Source organism: Pyxicephalus adspersus, chromosome 4 (genome assembly GCF_032062135.1).
Source record: "Pyxicephalus adspersus chromosome 4, UCB_Pads_2.0, whole genome shotgun sequence".
NCBI classification, from domain to species: domain Eukaryota; kingdom Metazoa; phylum Chordata; class Amphibia; order Anura; family Pyxicephalidae; genus Pyxicephalus; species Pyxicephalus adspersus.
Genome location: NC_092861.1, coordinates 81,017,815 through 81,041,803, shown reverse-complemented (window position 1 = coordinate 81,041,803; position 23,989 = coordinate 81,017,815). Strand labels below are relative to the sequence as shown.

Here is a 23,989-nt window from a genome sequence, read left to right as displayed (position 1 = left end):
AATGCATAGGTGTGGTGTTTAATGTATAAATTGTTTGGTCTGCCAACTAATTTGTAATTATTTTCATTCACTCCTAGACATCACTGATAGACAGCACAGCTAATTAGTGACCTTACTTTTTTCCAATACAGGTATGTAATACAGTTTAGTAATTATCTCTCCAGCATTCTAATCAGTCACTGAAGGTCTGGTGGTACACTAGATTAGGTCTAGTTAGGTGCAAGCTACAAAGGAATGCAAACACAGTTTGCAGTCAGTTATAGATGTGCTTAATTGATTGTGTTCTAAGAGCAAGTGCCAGCCAGTCAGTGACCAATTACATACCTAAAGCAAATTAATGTAAATTAAGATGCTCATACATTGAAAAGCAATTACATTCATTAATGTAAGCTATATTTTTACAATATCAGATATTTCATAGGATATAAAGTATATTGAGAGATGAAGTGGCTATAGAGCCTCTGTAATCATCTTACCATGGAAACATCTCTCATACACCCTAAAAAGTATGTTCCTGATGAAGGGACATTACAGGAACAAGTCGAGTTGAATGTAACCAACTACTACTAGACATACAATGACCTGGATAAATGAAAACATTCACAGACAAGCCTAAATATTGTTACCTCACCTTCAAGGATTTTAATAAGATGGTATGGTAAATCAATGCAGATGGCATTCAAATTATATTTGTTGTTGTGTTATACTTGCATTGCTCTTGGAGTGTTACAATCAAACAAATTATCTGCAATGTCTGGATGATCCATTAAAGTTGCATCATTTAAATATTGGTAAGAACTAAGTGCAGAAGGAACATTATTACTTTAGAAACTTCTTAAAGTATAGTGTTTCCTGCAGGATCGCCAGATAAAAATAGGCTAGCCAAAAAAACAAAAACAAAAATGCAGCCATAACATGGACATGGACATCTATAATGAGTAAAAGATTCTAATATTTTATATTACTCTATGATTTTTAATCAACCAATTAAAATAGTTCATGCACAATATACATATTTGCATGGACTTTTTAGAACACCTATTACTTATATTGCATATTTTTTTGCACTTTGCAACACTGTAATAGTTAGACAGCAGTTCTGTTGCGGTTTATAGATGGATTGGGATTGTGAGGGTAATGAGAACCCTATCTGCACTACAGGAAGAGTTCAAAGTTCACAGGAAATTTCTATTGCTAAGCAAGCATTAGATACTACAATATGCATGTTACTATTCATAAATAAGGGTATGGCACCATGTGACCAACATCACCATTTGTCTTCAAGAAGTATGCGAAATCTCCTATGAAAAATAAAATATGATATATCACAGATAAAACTAGTAATTGTGTGAAACCTGAAACGGTGAGACATATATTCCCATTAGTGAAAAATATTTCACAATACAAAGGAATCTTCAGTCATTCTCTTAAACCCTTCTACGTCATATACTTTAATATAGTTTAATTGCTGTCTGTATTTTAATTAAACTGGATGTTGGCTATAGGCAAGAAAACGAATAAGTCTATACTGGTTGCTGTAGCAACATTTTTTTTAGCAACTGTTGACTGGAGTGATATTGATTTAATTGTTCATGCTATTTTTGATTTTAGGTTCAAGCAATGAAAAATAGCTCTTAAGTAATGCTTTATCACATACTGTAAAATTGACAGGATAGGCAATGACAATATGTTGTTTCCTTCAAAACTCTGAACTCTCACAAGTACCATTTATTCTCACACACTGTGACAAAGGTATGTCATGATCGGCTCCAAACTGAAGTGTAAATCCTTATTTTACACAGAAGTTGGCATACACAGTATAAAAAAGGTCCTGAAAAATAATTGATCAGAAGATTTCAGTCTGTGCTTTAATCCATTGGAATCATCTGTGTAACTCAGTTGAAGTGGGATTGCAGCACACACATTATAAAACCCATTATGTTTTGACCTGCTCCTAGAGAGGTTTAACACTAAAATGGAAAATTGTCCTCTGACTACTTAGCTAACTCATCTGTTTTCCATGTACTGATATTTTTATCCACCTCCAGGGACCTTCAATACCTCTCATTTGCCTCCAGCATTCTCTGCACTGCACTTCTCATTCTCTTCCAGTGCCCCCCATGTGCTGCTTCTTTCAGTCACCGACAGTGCCCCAAATATACAGTTCCTCTAATCTAACACCATGAACCTCCTATACTGTTCCTTTTAATTACTTTAGGTGTCCTCCAAGAACTTCTCTCATTTACCATACTATTCCTATATTCCATTGCTTCCCATGCTCTGCTCCTTTTATTTACCTTATGTACTGCTTCTTTCATTTGCCTCCAAAGCCCCCTCCCTGTACATGGGATGTACGACTTCTCTCATGTAATTACAGCACCCTAGGTTTGGTTTTGTTCTTTATGGCCTCTTCCCTTCTAACAAAAATAAATGCAGACATGCTCTAAAGATTCTTACTGTGTGATCATCCATAGGAGTAGAGATGTAGCCATAAAAAAAGAAATGGCAGTCAAATTCAAACATGATTGGTACAGGGACTAGCCAGGAATATGTTGTGTGGCACAGGCCACTGCTGCTCAGTAAAGACTCTCTAAAATAGAGCTGCAGGTAACCATGTGGAATATACAAGATAGGGTGTACAGGATGATTTAAAAAAAACTAAAGTTGTCTTTCCATATGAAGAGTTGACATGGGAAATTTGGATTAGGTGAAACCAGATTGAAACATGAATATTTTGTCAGTTACTGCTCAAAGCCCATGAACATTGAAAAATGTAGTTTTTCTGTCAATAGAAGTTAAAATATATAAACTGTAGGTTTAATCAGATAAACATGCTTTCCATGAACATAATATTCTCACCAAGCTTTTTTAGGGAAAGTGAAATATTGTTTAAAAAAGTATTTTTTAACTTTAGGTGGAAAAGGTGTTTTTTAATCTAGGTTGGGAGGGGGTACAATTTGCATCAGAATTAGCGTCCCAATGATCTATATTAGTTTTTTGGCCCCAGTGAATTAATAATATCACATCATGTAAACTTTCATTTACAAATATGATTTGGAAAACCCTTTTTTTATTACAATAAACTGTGGACATTTACAGGGAGAAATTGCAACAAACATTTCAAAACACGTTTCAGGATTTTCTTGTAGTAGTTGTAGTTGTACATAGTGTTGTGTTGTCATTCATGTTTATTGAATGAGTAAGGCCCTTGGTATTTAAACCAGGCTGTTTCTCCAGGCATGAAGCAGCAAAATTTGCCCTCAACTTCCTCTCCATACTAGCCCTTGTGGAACCTGTGTATACTGAAAGAAATAGGGCAGCAAAGTAGTCACATATAAGGTACTATGTCCACCATCTATAGTGGGGGCCAAAAGTTGACTCGCCCCCCAAATATTTGCAAGGATCTGTGAGTGGCTAAATACATGGTATTATGTTCTTCCTTTAAACCACACTGCATCCATGAATGCCCCCAGTTTAGGTTAATACAATCAGGTTTTGTAAATAAAAATTTGAGTATGAAAGAAAGAGTACCAACTGATTTGATAATGAACTAAATTCCAATGCAAATTTATCCCTTACCAGCTTTCCTGTCTATACCACTTGCTTTAATTTTCAGTGCTATTAGGACTAAAATAAATCAAATCAAAAATGAGTAAATGTGACCATCTTTATACATTACCTAATATCTGGTACAGATACAACATGTGTTATGTAATGTTAGTTTTACTGCAGAAGTCCAGGCTTTTGGCAAGGAGCATATGGTGGCTGTCAATAAATATTAGATACATACATATATAGTTATGTTTATACACTATATACAACAAAACAGCTTTTGGTAATGCTGGATAGAAACATTTGTGTGCCTATCACTAATAACTGCATTCACTCGAGTCATTCGAGTCACTGCATTGGGACCCTTTTATGGAATTTGTCATTTATTTTGTCTCCAAGTTAGAAAACATTACTTTTTGTTCCATCTTAAATGTCACTTTATGGAAACGATTACCCTCTTGGAGACTATACAGCCAATATGGACAGTGTCAACTTCTCAACCCAGAGTGAAATCCAATGTTTTCCAACATGGGGCATAACACAGGGTGTTTTCTAGTGGTTAGTAGTGGTGAAAAGGGTATTCTGGTGCCATAAGTATCCTGTCCCTTTCAAATTAATTATTTAACTAAGTAAAATTAATTCAGCACATAAAGAAGCTGGGAGAAACCAAGTATGGCTGCACTAACACAAAATAGGAAAGGAAACAGGAGCCTACCACAACATACAAAATACATAAATGAAATAGAACAGGCTGTGGTGGCAGCACAATTTTCTTGTATATAGAATTCCTACACATACTACTAAACAATTGAAAAGAATTGAGACTAGCATGATTTTTTATTTTCATAGTTAGAACTTAAACCTATATCATACTGCAGTAGAAGAAATCAGAGCAATGTGTACTGTTCAAGTAAATCAATATGCAAAATATTTGTATTGTGATACACATGATGTATTATTTTTTTATCGTATGCAAGTGTGTCTTCTCCTACGCTTCTCATTAAAATTTAAAATTTTATTTTACTTTCTGTCAGATCTTCTGCCTCCACCTACACACTCCAAACATAGAATTCTATCTGCGTCACATTCCAATGCCTGTCACTGAAGGAAAGGATGAAAACATTACTACAATGAAACAACCAGAATTATTTCAGTCATACCCATTGATATAGATCAGCCTGCACTATCAAATTAGCATCAAACACCCTCAAAAATATGGATGAGAATTAAAAAAAATTATATAATATTTGTTTTAATGGATACAGGTAATATTTCTGTTTTACAATGTCCTATTTTGTGTATGTTATATTTCAAATATGCTGCATTGGTAGTCTGAATATTGTATGCTTTCATTGTTCCAGTTGCTGAAAGTTAAAATGTTTTTAAAAAATATGTTTCACAAATGTTACTGGAAAAAAATGGGTTTACCAAAACTAATGTTCACCCAACCCTCAAGCTAACCCAGCTTGGCTTTCCTTTTGAAAGCAAAACCACACTGAACATGAGGTTACATTGCAGTTGCTGCTTCCTTGTGCCAGTGAAACACTGCCATGGGGATGACGCTACAAGTATGGGCACAGTACAGTAATACAGCAACACTAACTGCCACCAGCTGTCTGCAGGCGCTGGGTCAGTTCTGCAGTGCATGTGACTGCACAGCAGGCTAACTGCCACCCTCCGAGAACCACAAAGGATCACTTGATCCCATGGCAGATCTAAACCTGCACTAACGCTATATGGATGATCTGTACAATTTGAGATCAAAAATCTGACTAAAAGTGTGATCTTCTAAACTTACAGGCCTATACTTACTATATACAACTGGTGTCACTGGCACTAAGCATCAGCAATAAGGGCTTGGGGATTATTATTTCAACATAGCTAGCTGTTTAACCAGTCTGCCTGAATAATGATCCTTCCCATTATCAGAGATCATATAACTAACTGGACACCAGAGGAAGCTCACAGTCCTGTTTTTCTTCTGCCTCAACTACAATTTACTTTTTGATAGAGAAGTTTAGGTTAGATTTTAAAGAAGGATTCACTATACAAAAAATTTCAAACAATTATGGAAAATAATTACTGAACGTAAGATAGTATAATGCAATTGGCAAACTGCTCATTGTCCATGACTTACAAATATGGGGTAAAACAACTCCACTAATCTATAGAATGACCTCCTGTATTGTGTTATTTCTATATGATTTCATCAAGAAAATATATGTAAACCTTACAGGCTTTATTTATATGCAAGTTTATATTCATATTTTCTTCTTGCCTATGCAGTTGATTGGCTCTGCAAAATTTATAACAGAAAATAAAATTTCTAAATCAAAGCGTAAATAATTTAGCAAACAGTATTTATGGGGAAAACATATTTAGCAGAAGATGCAAGTCTTAAATAAAGCTTCCGCATCTGCTTGCACAGGTGGGCACTAATTACTGAATGTTTACTATGTCCTGGCTTTATTCCATTCTAGGGAAGGACACCTAAACTGCTGCCAGGGTAAAACATACATCTTACTCAACTGTAATGATGGGATATTTCATTCAATGTGGTAATGCAGACAGACACAATTTAAGACAATTAAAATATTTGTAGGCAATTATTAGGTATGTATTATGGTAATATATTCTTTTAATGTTGATTGATTTTCTTTTTTTGTTGGTTGTTTTTTTTTTTTTTTTACAAACTGCCAGTAGAAATACTATCGGAAAATGTCTATGTTTTTTGATAGCTTCTAGGGAACAAGAAACAGAGACTATCAATAGGAACAGATCATTCCAACCAGATGCAAACAGGAACATGAATATAAAGTTATATTCAAGGATTTCTTTACTTTCAGTAAAATTATTCTGTAATAGTGTAATACCAAATCCATAGAGTATGTACTACTGTGAAACACTTTAATCCACTCTGAAGACTGATGTGTGGCTTTGCTTGGTGCCACATAATCCTCACTCTGGGCCTGATTTATTAAAGCTCTCCAAGGCTGGAGAAAATTTTATCAGTGAAGCTGGGTGATCCAGCAAACTTGGAATGGATTTATTTATAGACATTTACTATTTGCTAGCAAATGTTTTGAATGCTGGACCAGACCCATTCCAGGTTTGCGGGATGACTCAGCTCCACTGATGAAAGTGTATTCTTTCCAGCCTTGGAGAGCTTTATTAAATCAGGCCTGTAAAGCTGTATAGTTGATGATTGTAGTATCTTTACTTTTAAGGTCTGTACTTATATTATTTATGTCTTTATTATTATTACTAAACAGAATTTATATAGTGCCAACATGCAATGCAGCGATGTACAATAAATAGGGGTTGCAAATGACAGATAGATACAGACAGTAACACAGGAGGATGAGAGGACCCTGGACCAAAGAGCTTACAATCTCACATGAACATGTTTAATACCCATTTTGCAGACACAACACATGGAAAGTGCTGGGCTTTCCTATTAGAAATCCTAACATGCTCGGCACCTTTAGTGTTAAATATGGTGCATTTATTAGATGCTTTTTTTAATGTAACAATATATCAAGTGGCCTTGCATCAATGTGCTAAAGCATTCCTAGTTTGGGTTTTTGGGTTAGATACAATCTATTCCAATCCATTATATAGAAGTCAAACCTCAAAAGTGTGTTCTAACACTGTGTTTAGTGGTTGTTTGTTGCATCTACTATGTCACATCTGTGTGTATTTGGTGTGGCTAATACTTGCACCGCCATTGTTCTGTAGGAGGAACATGTGAGGAAGAGAAGATTATGAGTTCACCTTCTTAACCTCCCTGGTTGTATGCTTTTAAGTATTTTTAAATGTAAAAGCAGTACATTTAAAAAAAAAATTATTATTTTAAATTTCCTGCCTGGTCCCACCTCCCAGCCGCACGGTTCCACCCTCAGCCACATGCTCACAAGCAGATGACTGGCCAGCATCTGCCTCCCCTGCCCTCGCGTCCCCAACTTTCATATGCCAGGGACACAGATGCCAGCCGGGCATCGTCAGGTTACACAGATGCCCAGCCCACATCGCCAGGGGAAGAAGATGCCGGGCATTGCTGAAGGATGCTGCAAGCACCGCTGGAGAATGCTGCGGGCACCTCTGGGGGACTCTGCGGGCACCGCTTACTAGGTAAGCTGTTTAAACTCCCTGACAATTTCACTGAGTGTGGCTCGGGGTTACCGGTTTTGGTATGGATAATTCACCCCGAGCCACACTCAGGATTACCGCTAAGGAGGTTAATGTCAACAGGGAGAAGAGTGGTCAATTTTGAGTTAGCTATTATGCTTCTTACCTCTGCATTTCTGTGATGGGATCCAAATAGGATGTCTTCCGGGCATGCAAGTATTCCAGCGCTAGCACCCACTGCTGAGCCAGTATGTGTCTCCCTCTGCTGGTGTTTGTAGAGTATATAAATGCTTTTCATGCTTCTCCAGTGGGTCTTGAAAGCAATTACATATGGTTTTCACTATGATTTTCTAAATAGGAAGTCAACAGCATGCCTCATAGTGTCTGACAACTGCAAAGTTTTTTGGAATATATTATTTGGGCTGGTGATGAGGAACCCAATGAGCTAGGATTGAATGCTGGTCTCCTGGTAATGTTGCAAGTCCAAAAACCCCATGGGGCCATAGCTGGAAACATATTTCCATTTAAATATTTAATTTAACATATTTCATTTAAATATCATTATGTCAGCTACTGACAGTAAATTCTAAAACATAGTAAAATTCAAACTGAAACTACAAGTCATCAGTATCAGGAGTGTGAGGAGGGATTTGCCTCACCTTGTTTATCCATATTCTTAGCATGTCCTGGGTAGTAAAACTTATTCAATGCTAATAATTGAATAATACCGGTTAACATGATCTCATATTCTACTTTAGAAAAGCCCCACCTTAGCAAAGTTGGTAATCATGTCACAAAAAAATTCATTTTAACAACAATGTTTTGGGAAGATTACATGAAATGTAAATTTACACATTATTATTACGTTATTTGTGTAAACATTCAAAAGCCTTGCTTCTGGGTACCACCATCTTGGATGTGTATAAAAGATTATTTTATAGTGTTGCATATTTACCTAAATAATCATTTTAAAAACACTTTATGGAGTTGTGTTTTTTAGTCTTATATGTGATTTAAAAATTATTGAATACAAGTTGTTAATTCTCTCTAAAGGTACATTTCACTTAATTTTTAAAGAAATACCAAAAATGGCAATAATGTCTGAACATATAAAGAACATGTTTTTTTTTTGGTTTGAATGCCACTAATGATTGCAATGATTTTAAACTATCACAGTGACAGTGAGGGATAGAGGATAGTAGACTTAAAGACATATTATAGATTTTTTTTAAATATGAACTGTTCTAATGACTAACTAGATGAAGCTTTTACTCTCCAGTTTATGGAAATAAGATAAATCATTGGAAGAAAGCATTAAGGCACTGAAGAAATGTATGTTGTTACAACAAGGTCACTCAGCATCCATAAACATTGTTGTTGGTATCCCGTGTGCTGGTGAGCTGAAATGTAAGCAATTATTCCACAAGTGAATCTTAGTGCGCATGCTATGGTAATCTATATTAATAATAGAAATAGAACTCTTAGTACTAGGAAAACTTTTAAAAATATTATAGAATATGTAGTAGACACAGACTGATGCCCCTTGGTTAAAAAAAGTATAGCGTATTTCAGTGAGTGAATATTTTGATATTGTTGTTGATCATCAAAGTTGTGAATTAAAAGTTATCCATTAAAAGGAATAGTATATACAGAAAAATGTTTTTCACTTATTGCATGTTCCCACATGTGACCGTCCATCAGAGAAAATTTGGCTCTAATTAGAGGTGAAATAGAAATAGAGTGGAGAAGAAAAAATCTGGGTTGAATCTAGTCAAATCACTTGAGAAATCTGATCAGATTCAAAAATTCGGAGTCAGAATTCGTATTTAAAAAAATGGATTAAATGGCCTAGTTTTGGAGCTCCTTATTTATTTTTGGCAGAACAGTCAGCCAACATCACTGTAGCCTTCTGTAAAGGATGAAGACAGGAGTGCCAATGCAGCAGCTTTGGCACTCCACATGGATATCATCTATTCTAATCTGAGGTCAGAATAGCTCAGGTTCCAGTCAGCATCAACTCTGACATGAACTATCTGGCCACCACGAGTGACAATACCATGTTTAGAGGCTTTGCCTTATTTTTACATATATTTATAATTTCTCAGTTTACTAATTGATTTTTTCTTTGGCAAAATGACTTTTTATAAAAATTGTCTGCTCCTCATTCCTCAAGTCCCCTTGAAATGACACCATATTTTTTTAAAAGATGAAAACACCTTGCTGATGGACATCCAATATCAATTGTCTTCATTAAGCAGGCACTAAAAAAATCCTGTTTTGAGAAGGGACTTGGGGCTGAAGCATCATGTTACTATGGCTTTAGGTGAGTACATTTTTTTATTCTTTACCAGCGGCCAGTTAGTATGTAAGTAAGTATGAAAGTTCAGCTTTAAGCATGGGTAGAATAAAGCATCTTCAAAGCACTGATATCTGGGGGGCAATGCAGCATTATTGAGTGCAATACTACATCTGCTACAGGAGGATGAGTTCTCCTTAAAACATATTTCAATTTCATGTCTGCTCTTATAGTTCCTATGCGTCTTACTTTGTCTGTCTAGTCTTGCCATTGCCAATATCCTGGCTTTAGCCAAGGCTTTTATTATCTTTATGACTCTCCATCCTCATTATAGCAATATATCAGTAAGCCTGTCTACTCCATTATGATCAGTAGGTCCCTGAACAAAAGTATACCTACTAGTTCTGACAGAGGAGTCAAGCCTAATCTTAAAGGTACAGAAACATTTAGAACATGTGGAGGATATGCATTTATTTTGTGAATTAACTTCCCTTTCTATATGACTGCATCTGTTATATTCATATATGTAACTTTTGAGGTTTAGCTAAAAATGTGTTAAAAATAAAAATAGGAATGTTAGTTAAATTAGTGGCAAGGGAAGAGGACATTTTGATGTCACCATATGAGGACAGTAAAGATAGACCTTGACAGGGCGCCAAAAGCATCCTGATAAGGGAAGGGTTAAAGATAATGCTGGAAGAAAGGGGGGGGGGGGGATAGTGAGCTGATTAGGGAAGAGAAAGTGGAAAGAAGGGTCAGGGAGGTATGAAACAGGCAGAGCCAAGGGAGGGGCAAAGCAGTTTATGCTGGGAGCCAAAAATATCAAGCTATGGTATCTCTAAATGGCTTGACATTTGAATTTTGGAGGCTTTCCAGGAACAGCAGCAAAAATGGTCATGTTGCATTTATTAGGTCTGGTTGAGTTATTGTTAAAGGGTACCTAAACTCAGAAATTTAACTTTACATAAAAGGGTAGACAACCCTTTTATGTAAGGTAAAAATACTGTTTTTTTCGGTGCAACACCCTTTTAAAAAAAAAAAAAAAAGGTGCAGCACCGCCCCCTAATTTCCGATTACCTAGGCAATCGGGAATGAATGGGAGCGCAACTTCACGTATCCCGGGAGGCTCTTGGGTACTGCTCGAAGATGCAAGTCTTAAATAAAGCTTCCGCATCTGCTTGCACAGGTGGCCACTAATTACTGAATGTTTACTATGTCCTGGCTTTATTCCATTCTAGGGAAGGACACCTAAACTGCTGCCAGGGTAAAACATACATCTTACTCAACTGTGATGATGGGATATTTCATTCAATGTGGTAATGCAGACAGACACAATTTAAGACAATTAAAATATTTATAGGCAATTATTAGGTATGTATTATGGTAATATATTCTTTTAATGTTGATTGATTTTCTTTTTTTGTTGGTTGTTTTTTTTTTTTTTTTACAAACTGCCAGTAGAAATACTATCGGAAAATGTCTATGTTTTTTGATAGCTTCTAGGGAACAAGAAACAGAGACTATCAATAGGAACAGATCATTCCAACCAGATGCAAACAGGAACATGAATATAAAGTTATATTCAAGGATTTCTTTACTTTCAGTAAAATTATTCTGTAATAGTGTAATACCAAATCCATAGAGTATGTACTACTGTGAAACACTTTAATCCACTCTGAAGACTGATGTGTGGCTTTGCTTGGTGCCACATAATCCTCACTCTGGGCCTGATTTATTAAAGCTCTCCAAGGCTGGAGAAAATTTTATCAGTGAAGCTGGGTGATCCAGCAAACTTGGAATGGATTTATTTATAGACATTTACTATTTGCTAGCAAATGTTTTGAATGCTGGACCAGACCCATTCCAGGTTTGCGGGATGACTCAGCTCCACTGATGAAAGTGTATTCTTTCCAGCCTTGGAGAGCTTTATTAAATCAGGCCTGTAAAGCTGTATAGTTGATGATTGTAGTATCTTTACTTTTAAGGTCTGTACTTATATTATTTATGTCTTTATTATTATTACTAAACAGAATTTATATAGTGCCAACATGCAATGCAGCGATGTACAATAAATAGGGGTTGCAAATGACAGATAGATACAGACAGTAACACAGGAGGATGAGAGGACCCTGGACCAAAGAGCTTACAATCTCACATGAACATGTTTAATACCCATTTTGCAGACACAACACATGGAAAGTGCTGGGCTTTCCTATTAGAAATCCTAACATGCTCGGCACCTTTAGTGTTAAATATGGTGCATTTATTAGATGCTTTTTTTAATGTAACAATATATCAAGTGGCCTTGCATCAATGTGCTAAAGCATTCCTAGTTTGGGTTTTTGGGTTAGATACAATCTATTCCAATCCATTATATAGAAGTCAAACCTCAAAAGTGTGTTCTAACACTGTGTTTAGTGGTTGTTTGTTGCATCTACTATGTCACATCTGTGTGTATTTGGTGTGGCTAATACTTGCACCGCCATTGTTCTGTAGAAGGAACATGTGAGGAAGAGAAGATTATGAGTTCACCTTCTTAACCTCCCTGGTTGTATGCTTTTAAGTATTTTTAAATGTAAAAGCAGTACATTTAAAAAAAAAATTATTATTTTAAATTTCCTGCCTGGTCCCACCTCCCAGCCGCACGGTTCCACCCTCAGCCACATGCTCACAAGCAGATGACTGGCCAGCATCTGCCTCCCCTGCCCTCGCGTCCCCAACTTTCATATGCCAGGGACACAGATGCCAGCCGGGCATCGTCAGGTTACACAGATGCCCAGCCCACATCGCCAGGGGAAGAAGATGCCGGGCATTGCTGAAGGATGCTGCAGGCACCGCTGGAGAATGCTGCGGGCACCTCTGGGGGACTCTGCGGGCACCGCTTACTAGGTAAGCTGTTTAAACTCCCTGACAATTTCACTGAGTGTGGCTCGGGGTTACCGGTTTTGGTATGGATAATTCACCCCGAGCCACACTCAGGATTACCGCTAAGGAGGTTAATGTCAACAGGGAGAAGAGTGGTCAATTTTGAGTTAGCTATTATGCTTCTTACCTCTGCATTTCTGTGATGGGATCCAAATAGGATGTCTTCCGGGCATGCAAGTATTCCAGCGCTAGCACCCACTGCTGAGCCAGTATGTGTCTCCCTCTGCTGGTGTTTGTAGAGTATATAAATGCTTTTCATGCTTCTCCAGTGGGTCTTGAAAGCAATTACATATGGTTTTCACTATGATTTTCTAAATAGGAAGTCAACAGCATGCCTCATAGTGTCTGACAACTGCAAAGTTTTTTGGAATATATTATTTGGGCTGGTGATGAGGAACCCAATGAGCTAGGATTGAATGCTGGTCTCCTGGTAATGTTGCAAGTCCAAAAACCCCATGGGGCCATAGCTGGAAACATATTTCCATTTAAATATTTAATTTAACATATTTCATTTAAATATCATTATGTCAGCTACTGACAGTAAATTCTAAAACATAGTAAAATTCAAACCGAAACTACAAGTCATCAGTATCAGGAGTGTGAGGAGGGATTTGCCTCACCTTGTTTATCCATATTCTTAGCATGTCCTGGGTAGTAAAACTTATTCAATGCTAATAATTGAATAATACCGGTTAACATGACCTCATATTCTACTTTAGAAAAGCCCCACCTTAGCAAAGTTGGTAATCATGTCACAAAAAAAATTCATTTTAACAACAATGTTTTGGGAAGATTACATGAAATGTAAATTTACACATTATTATTACGTTATTTGTGTAAACATTCAAAAGCCTTGCTTCTGGGTACCACCATCTTGGATGTGTATAAAAGATTATTTTATAGTGTTGCATATTTACCTAAATAATCATTTTAAAAACACTTTATGGAGTTGTGTTTTTTAGTCTTATATGTGATTTAAAAATTATTGAATACAAGTTGTTAATTCTCTCTAAAGGTACATTTCACTTAATTTTTAAAGAAATACCAAAAATGGCAATAATGTCTGAACATATAAAGAACATGTTTTTTTTTTGGTTTGAATGCCACTAATGATTGCAATGATTTTAAACTATCACAGTGACAGTGAGGGATAGAGGATAGTAGACTTAAAGACATATTATAGATTTTTTTTAAATATGAACTGTTCTAATGACTAACTAGATGAAGCTTTTACTCTCCAGTTTATGGAAATAAGATAAATCATTGGAAGAAAGCATTAAGGCACTGAAGAAATGTATGTTGTTACAACAAGGTCACTCAGCATCCATAAACATTGTTGTTGGTATCCCGTGTGCTGGTGAGCTGAAATGTAAGCAATTATTCCACAAGTGAATCTTAGTGCGCATGCTATGGTAATCTATATTAATAATAGAAATAGAACTCTTAGTACTAGGAAAACTTTTAAAAATATTATAGAATATGTAGTAGACACAGACTGATGCCCCTTGGTTAAAAAAAGTATAGCGTATTTCAGTGAGTGAATATTTTGATATTGTTGTTGATCATCAAAGTTGTGAATTAAAAGTTATCCATTAAAAGGAATAGTATATACAGAAAAATGTTTTTCACTTATTGCATGTTCCCACATGTGACCGTCCATCAGAGAAAATTTGGTTCTAATTAGAGGTGAAATAGAAATAGAGTGGAGAAGAAAAAATCTGGGTTGAATCTAGTCAAATCACTTGAGAAATCTGATCAGATTCAAAAATTCGGAGTCAGAATTCGTATTTAAAAAAATGGATTAAATGGCCTAGTTTTGGAGCTCCTTATTTATTTTTGGCAGAACAGTCAGCCAACATCACTGTAGCCTTCTGTAAAGGATGAAGACAGGAGTGCCAATGCAGCAGCTTTGGCACTCCACATGGATATCATCTATTCTAATCTGAGGTCAGAATAGCTCAGGTTCCAGTCAGCATCAACTCTGACATGAACTATCTGGCCACCACGAGTGACAATACCATGTTTAGAGGCTTTGCCTTATTTTTACATATATTTATAATTTCTCAGTTTACTAATTGATTTTTTCTTTGGCAAAATGACTTTTTATAAAAATTGTCTGCTCCTCATTCCTCAAGTCCCCTTGAAATGACACCATATTTTTTTAAAAGATGAAAACACCTTGCTGATGGACATCCAATATCAATTGTCTTCATTAAGCAGGCACTAAAAAAATCCTGTTTTGAGAAGGGACTTGGGGCTGAAGCATCATGTTACTATGGCTTTAGGTGAGTACATTTTTTTATTCTTTACCAGCGGCCAGTTAGTATGTAAGTAAGTATGAAAGTTCAGCTTTAAGCATGGGTAGAATAAAGCATCTTCAAAGCACTGATATCTGGGGAGCAATGCAGCATTATTGAGTGCAATACTACATCTGCTACAGGAGGATGAGTTCTCCTTAAAACATATTTCAATTTCATGTCTGCTCTTATAGTTCCTATGCGTCTTACTTTGTCTGTCTAGTCTTGCCATTGCCAATATCCTGGCTTTAGCCAAGGCTTTTATTATCTTTATGACTCTCCATCCTCATTATAGCAATATATCAGTAAGCCTGTCTACTCCATTATGATCAGTAGGTCCCTGAACAGAAGTATACCTACTAGTCCTGACAGAGGAGTCAAGCCTAATCTTAAAGGTACAGAAACATTTAGAACATGTGGAGGATATGCATTTATTTTGTGAATTAACTTCCCTTTCTATATGACTGCATCTGTTATATTCATATATGTAACTTTTGAGGTTTAGCTAAAAATGTGTTAAAAATAAAAATAGGAATGTTAGTTAAATTAGTGGCAAGGGAAGAGGACATTTTGATGTCACCATATGAGGACAGTAAAGATAGACCTTGACAGGGCGCCAAAAGCATCCTGATAAGGGAAGGGTTAAAGATAATGCTGGAAGAAAGGGGGGGGGGGGGATAGTGAGCTGATTAGGGAAGAGAAAGTGGAAAGAAGGGTCAGGGAGGTATGAAACAGGCAGAGCCAAGGGAGGGGCAAAGCAGTTTATGCTGGGAGCCAAAAATATCAAGCTATGGTATCTCTAAATGGCTTGACATTTGAATTTTGGAGGCTTTCCAGGAACAGCAGCAAAAATGGTCATGTTGCATTTATTAGGTCTGGTTGAGTTATTGTTAAAGGGTACCTAAACTCAGAAATTTAACTTTACATAAAAGGGTAGACAACCCTTTTATGTAAGGTAAAAATACTGTTTTTTTCGGTGCAACACCCTTTTAAAAAAAAAAAAAAAAGGTGCAGCACCGCCCCCTAATTTCCGATTACCTAGGCAATCGGGAATGAATGGGAGCGCAACTTCACGTATCCCGGGAGGCTCTTGGGTACTGCTCGGGCATGCGCAGAAGGAGCCTTTTCACGCACATTTTTGCCAATCTCGCACATGCGCAGTGAGATTGGAAAATATTTTTTCATCTTGTCACCTGATCTTGCCTGGGTGGGGTGACGTAGGATGAAGAACCAGGAAGAAGAGAAGATGGCAGCACCTGAAGCGCTGGGGCGGATGCCAGGAGGATGCAGGACCAGATGCAAGACACCCCCAGATGTATCAGACTGCCCTGCGGGATTGAAGATGTATTTTTTTTTTTTTGGGCAGTTTTGAGTCCAGTTTTTTAACTTATTGATATTTCTGTAATGTCAAATAAAGTGAAACTGTATGATGTGGGAGGAATTGTGTTAATAAAGAACAACTGTTCCAGCCAATTTTGTGCAATAAGGAGGTGTATGTGCGGGTTTGAAATGGATAGGAGCAGGCTTCAGGGCTACCCTAGTAATGTTAGGTCACTATCAAGCATATAAGCAACAACAGCAAAAAAAGAAAATTCAGCTCTCCAATTTGTATGTTCAAAGTATCAGCACACCAGTGTCAGTTGACATTGCCAACAGGATGTCTTGTTCATCACTGCAAGCTCAGCAGGACTTTGAATCTGTGATTGTGACTTTCAGCCCCTCATCAATCTTCCTACTTTATCCCCATCTCAGTCCAAGATGTTTCTAGTCATGCTGCTTCTCAGTGAATAGTTTCATCTCTTGTTTCAATTGATTGCTTATCAGGATTTTAAGGTTATTTATAGAATAATGTTCTTGTTGTGTATTTATATATAATGCTTTCTTGTGATGCAGGTACATGCTGTCATTATATGAATGTTATGCTCCTTCTTCCCGTAGAGTTGGAACATGAGAACAAAGATGACCAACAATAAGGAAAAAGGTAAGAACAGCTATGGCGATCAGATTAAAATGAGGGTATATACATTAATATGAACTAAGATTTCAAAAAAAAAAAATTAGTGGTCAATAGGGGTCAGAACAGTAGAGTTATAGTAGTATAGGAATACAGAAGTGGGGTAGGACCATGTATACATTGCAAAGGTTCTGGTGCCCATGCTTTATATAATGAAGTAAGGTATATTGAGTAAGAAAAGCAAAATAGAATCAGGTTTTGTGAACTGTTTTTTGCTATTGTTCTTAGCTTAGTCAATATCTCCATAATTTTGATCTTTAGAATGTTAGACAATCATAGCTATGCAGCAGTTTCATAATGAGAGGAACAATAGTAACATTCCTTTCTGTAAGTTTCCAAATAAATCTAATGCAAAAACAATCATAGTGGATCTGGCAAGTTTGTGTAGTTGTCTGTAATAGTCAGACACTACAATGCTTCACTGCTTATTACTGCCATTTAAAATGTACCTCCACTTCTCAAAAATATTATATATCATATTAGAATGCTATACAATGCTATACAATTGTATAAGCAAAAGTATATTTTATTAACATTAAAATTAACATTTTAGTCTCTATGAACAGAGTGTGAAAAAGTAAAACTTGAAACCATTTTTGACTAATTGTTAATTGACTGGGATTGTTGGGTATCCCTGGAAAGAAAAACTGCACACATGCAGGAGGAACATCATTAGTGGCTACCCAGTGGGCAATGAGAACCACCGTGGACCTGAAAGAGTCAGCAGCAAATAAGGTGGTTTTGAGAGATGATGTAGTTCCAGGATCCTGAACATATCATCACTGCAGTGTGCTAAGTAAAAGGAAGGCATGTGCCATGCAAGTTTTACACACACCAAGTTTATTTACACTTTAATATTGATGTAAAAAACAGCACATTCACACAGAATCTGGAGCCTTGCTATTTTTCCAGCGCCTAGAGTTGCCATTATCAAAAAGGACAAGGATATGAAAGGCTTGGCCTTTATCACCAAACAAGACAATAAATTAATAAACAAAACAATATCATCAGTGCCGACAAAGCCAATTCAAAACAATATAATTAATACCAGCCCTAACCCTTTATAAATAAAAATGGAAACATTAACCCAAGTAAAATATGATAAAAAACAGACTTTATGATGAGTTTTTTTCAATACAAACATGAAAAGTTATATCAACACTACTGCACACTAAACTGATTAAAAAGTATACGAAATATGATCCTAACAGCTCATAACCTTCAAAAGATCTCAAAACATGCCAGCATTATTACCACATTAAATTCAAGTGGGTCTTAAGTATAGTGATAAAAGAAACAGATAGTGACATCTGATCTGTCACCCGTATGATGGTACTCTGAGTTTGTTATTTGGAATGACATGTTTATGTGAATTGAAAAAAAATAATTTAATTATTTTTAAATGTTTTTCAAAAAATCTAAACTCGCAAGAAATGTAATCTATTGTGACAAAGCAACTCCCACTATTCTTTAGTTAGTAGGGAGTGCCTAACCTAAACCACTCTGGACCACAAGAAAATGTTTAATGTTGTATTTAAACTTTTGCTATATGCAGTCTGATTTTCAAGGAAAAAAAGAGGATAACATTTTTTTTATTGTGCTTTTGTAACAAAAGCAGTTTTAAGTGTGTGTAACTACAATTGTAAGTATCACTGAGACAAAAAATTATTAATATTATATTAATAAACAGTATTTATATAGCACCAACATATTACAGAGCATTGTACATTAAATAGGGATGACAGAAAACATTTGTTGTCACCAGAGCATGGCAAGTGTGACAGCTCTTCAAAATCTGAATTCTGCTTGTTTTGGAAAAAAAATAGCCAGATAGGGATTTTAACATTTTGTTTCTGTTTTATCCAAAACCCAACAAACTGTAACTCCAAAACTAAATTATAAAATAGTTTTATTATAATAAATACAAGCCCAATCACTAAAATCTCAAATGAGCTTTACATGTTTATTCATTCCAAATGTTGATTTTTAGATTTTTAAGCTTGCAGCCTTTGTTAACATAACACCTGTTGTTCTGGCCATGAAGGTCCTTATTTAGGCAAGTTCTGTTACAGGGCAGCAATGCTTTGTTTCTGTCTCCCTATTTTATGCAAAAAGACATTTTTTTATGATGAATAGCAATTAGAAAACTAAAGGTCCTCCAGGTAAATGTTAGATTTCTTTGGACAATAATTCTATTGTATGTTATATGCAAAAATCATAAATACGCAAAAAAACATTATCTAATAGTATAATATTAATTCCATAAATTACGTTGTAAAATAATGTGAAGTTTTATATAAAGCAGTAAAAGGCAGTGAATGTAAGACAAAATGCAAGATGAATGAAATAATCACCTGAGATGGATCATAATAGACATTCCTGGGCACTCTTTGATTCCTGCCCAGAAACTAATCAATTTGCCTGCTAGGTTTCTGAGCTGCCAAACTTCCTGTTATTGTTGGCATTAATGTCACTATTATTACTGGTAATATTGTCATTGCCAAAATCATTATATTGTTACCATTTCCTGGTTGTTGTTTTAATGTTATTACAATTGCCTATTTGTTGCTTGCATATTGTACTGTACTACATGAGCCTCTACTAAGCTATTGCTTCCTTTTTTGGTGCTAGCCTATTAGCCATTCCCCTCATTCTGCCCCAGGCTCATAAGCTTTGGAAAGTTCCTAAGGGTCAAAATGTGGTTAGAATGTGAGGGCCAATAGGGCCATTAATTTTTTATACACACTTGGTAAAGAGGAGAAGCAGGTATTCAATGTTTTTTTGTTTTTGTAGGCTCAGAGCTTCAGGTGAGGCGCTTCAAAGTCAAGACTCCTTTTAAGCGGAAACTCTTCCAACTTGTCATCACATTTATCTTTTTCTTGTTAACATTTTCAAGCTTATAAAATGATATTTAAACCACTTTTTTACGCCAATTTTTACAAATAAACATCTTCTCAAAGATTATAGTCACAGATCACTATGCAAAATGCTAAGTAGACCCGGGAGTAGCTGCTAATGTATTCATAGTAACTACCTAAAAAATAACCTTTTTATTTTTTTATTCGTACACATAGGGCTTTATTTAAAAAATAGAGAATATGACATTCCCCCCGCTAGAATTAGTTATTGCTATTAAAACACATGAACCTAGAAAATTCCCAGTATGTAATGTTTGATGGAATGTTAGATTCCTTGATTTACAAATGAAGCCCATAATATATATTTAATTAAATAAACAAGCTATCCAAAAAAACAGTGGGTATCCCCTTTAAATGTTGCCACAGGAAAAATACAGGCTCTCTTCCCCTTCTACTCTTTTTTGTGCTGCATCTCACAGCATGAGACATATTTATTTACCCTTACACAATACCACACATAAATGTCATATTGATATTTTTCCATTGATAGATTTGACACATTCTCTTCTTTTCCGCAAGCAATAGCTACATTCTAATGAATGATCCCCGTAAGGATTTTAAAAGTGAATTTATATTGCTGAAAGATTTTAGCAATCTGAACAGATTTTATTTTACAACTAGGGAAATCAATTCAAGACAGCAGTCTCTTAATAACAATCCAATTTAATTTGTCATTATATGTAACTCTGTTGAGTATAAAAAACAGCTGAAACCGACTTCCACATGTCTATACTGAAAGCTTACTGATGTCATTCAATAAAATTTGATAAACAGGTTGTTGGGTTATTCATATAGTGCATAATTTCCTGTTGAAAAACAAAGAGAGGTTGCAAAATGTCAGTTTGTTTAAACTCTGGTGTGCAGAGATCACTGAAATGTAATGTTTTACAAACTTCTAGATGGGAGTACAGGTGCAAGAAATAAAAACACATTAACAGAGGAACAATTACTTCACATGTGGTTTTGTGACATCACTTTTCTCCACCTCTCCAAATTTATTTTTGCAGGTGTTACATGAAAACTATTAAATCTAGCAATAGTATAATTACAAATGTGTAGTAAAATGTTACATAATTGAGAAAAACAAAAACCCTTTTCCTGTCAGTTAGGAACATTGAGGTTTATTTTCTAAATCAGTTTAGGCTGCTCACCTAGCAAGGTGAAACTCTGCTGACTGCACCCATCCAATCATGCATTTTATTTTTCTATTAAATTTCCTTGCACATGATTGGTCAGTCTTTTTGCAGTAAATATTCATCACACTTGCAGAGTGATAATTCACTTTGCTAAGTGAACAGCCTAAACTTCTTCCAGTCCCAACAATACAGAAAAAATCAATTGCAGCCATGTTTTCCAGCCAATAGAGATCACTAGCACTGTTCAGCAAATGATTTACTACTGTATTTCTGCATCATGTTTAATACAGAAACTAGAGGCTTACATTTAGTCCTATCTGTAAACAACCGCTATCAGAATCATATTTTTACATTTTTAGTTTCTGCTGACTGCTGTACACATGTCAAATTTTTGCTTGAGATGAGCACAACGTTTTGTACCAGGCAACTATTGTCTGATGTGTATGTAGCTTAACAGTGGGAAGGGGAAAAGAAACCTGATTCTACTCTGCTCTGGGTTTAGTGTGCATAAAGAGAGCAAAAGTGTACATAAAGTATGTAATGTCAAAGAAGTATGTCATGTACATAATTTAGGGATCTTGTGTATGCAGCAAGAGTGCAGGGGGCAGGTGTATGCAAAATACCGAGTGCAGGGGTCAGACATATATACAATGATTTGATTATTATGATTTTAACATCATCATCCTATTATTGAAACACATCAGCACAGCATATGCACACACTGTTTGCACACACTCTGTATACACATATATCGCATAAACATATATTCACACACATACTGTCATGAATGACAGGGAGGGGAGGGTAACAGGAAGGTGTATAAACTACTAGGCCTCAAATACCTAGGGAAAAGGGAATGGTCACCCCTTGCAAAACCCTAATCCAGCCCTGACTCCTAACCATATGAGCATCCCCTGAAGGTAGGGATACTCATACCCAGGAACCTAGGCCCTGCTAGCCCTGCACAGCCCTAGCAGTAGGGTCTGGATTGAGACTGCTGGTCCTTTCCCCTATGAAGGACCCAGTGTCTCCCTGAGGCCTAGTAAACAACAAATACCTAAACAAAACACCAATACACCAAAAGAACAGCAATTTATCTTATAAGCAGAAATCAACAGGAACTCAGAATGGCAGGACACTCCAGCTATTCACATCCCAGTAGTGAATATTAACCGCACAGCATGAAGTGTGAGGCCAGACTAAATGGAAGAGCAGTAATGAGTCCCAGCTGCACCTGATACAAGGGGAGTGGTCATTACAAACAACAACACAGCAACAAGTAAAACCAAAGAGACTGTCAGATAATCACACATGCAGCTAGTCTGACAGATCCTCAAACTTCTGTCACGGAAGGGACCGTCACACATACATACACTTTCATACAGACCCACCTAATCACTAACCAGTCTTTTGGCAGGACAGGCTTTCCCTGCTCATTGGGGAACAGGAGCAACAATCTGTGCATGAAACCTCCTGGCATCTGTGATTTTTAAAAAAAAAGAAAACAAAGTGACAAGAGAGGGGACAGAGAATCAGACAGAGAGTAACTCCTCAGAGCACTGGTTTCAGCCTTTTCTGATGGGTGTTTACAGTGCCTGCACCACCCTAGTACTTTTCCTGTCCTGAAAACAGAAAGTTAGGGGAAATCAAACTAATGGAGCCTTGGATAGCAGAAAAGCACAACTAGGGTTCTGAATTGTTCCTATTCTATCTACAAACTAAAAAAAATAAAATTAAATGACAAGTTAAACATTTATTTATTAAAATGTATAATATATTTGATTTCTATTCTGTTGTTGTTTTATAATAATTAATCAGATTAACTAATAAAAATATTGTATGTGTACCTGTGTATGGGCACTTTGTATTTATATGTTATGTAATGTTAGTGGGGTCACTAATTTATTAGTTTAAATATTCCACATGGAATTTAAATATAAATCTAGCAAGGCCAGTTTATATACAATTTAAAGTATAACATGCAATAATAACAATAACACATACATTTATTCAATCTTAGTTTTAAATAACATAAATAAATAATGACAATATTTTACATCTGCTCATCAGCTTGTTTAGGAATATGATCAAGAAGCTTGTTTGGTTGTTATGTTGTATGTACAGTATTTCTGCATAATTATATTATTCTTAAAAAATGACTTGAATGTAAATACATCATAACGAAATATGAAAAGTACACTTACAGGCAAGTGTACTTTGGAATGCCAGTGTGAATAGGGCCCTCTCATTTGGCTGCGTCTATTGTTGAACTTCATGCTGAACCTTCGACCTTTACTTTTCAGGAACACAATAGCCTTTGATATTAGATGGTGGGAAAGGGACTCAGAGTCTCATTTCACATTCAGCTGCAATTCATCAGCTTGGCTGGGACTTCTAGCAGTTTTAATGACTGCTGCAATTGATGGTTGAATCAATTTGTGATGGTGACCGCATGGCTGGGTCTGGACTGTAACAACCCCGGATTACAACAAGCAGAGAGGGCACCGTTATTCAATTGTGCTTGTGTTATTTTTTTCCTTTACTCAGCAAATAATGGGAGACAATAGTTTAAAGCCTATAAAAAAACAGTATGGAAACATACTTTACTTAAATTGCTTTTGGGTTACATGAAAAATAAGTTGGTAAATCAGAACTTGGTTAGGACTTAGATATTTAGTCATTACCAGTAGACAAAAATAAAAATGTATTATATTAGTGCCAGT

At 36.0% G+C, this 23,989-nt stretch overlaps 2 long non-coding RNA genes across 2 annotated transcripts; one reads left to right on the top strand and one right to left on the bottom strand.

The window, feature by feature from the left end:
• The first annotated feature begins 77 nt into the window (after positions 1–77).
• Positions 78–20,231, top strand: LOC140330075 (uncharacterized). The gene is made up of 4 exons (XR_011920605.1): positions 78–131; positions 4,587–4,817; positions 17,137–17,179; positions 20,006–20,231. It is a non-coding gene; the product is annotated as an uncharacterized lncRNA (long non-coding RNA).
• Positions 20,232–20,773: 542 nt separating this feature from the next.
• On the bottom strand, positions 20,774–23,701 carry LOC140330074 (uncharacterized). The gene is made up of 3 exons (XR_011920604.1): positions 23,471–23,701; positions 22,658–22,746; positions 20,774–20,936 (listed from the first exon to the last, which is right to left on the bottom strand). It is a non-coding gene; the product is annotated as an uncharacterized lncRNA (long non-coding RNA).
• Positions 23,702–23,989: the final 288 nt, after the last annotated feature.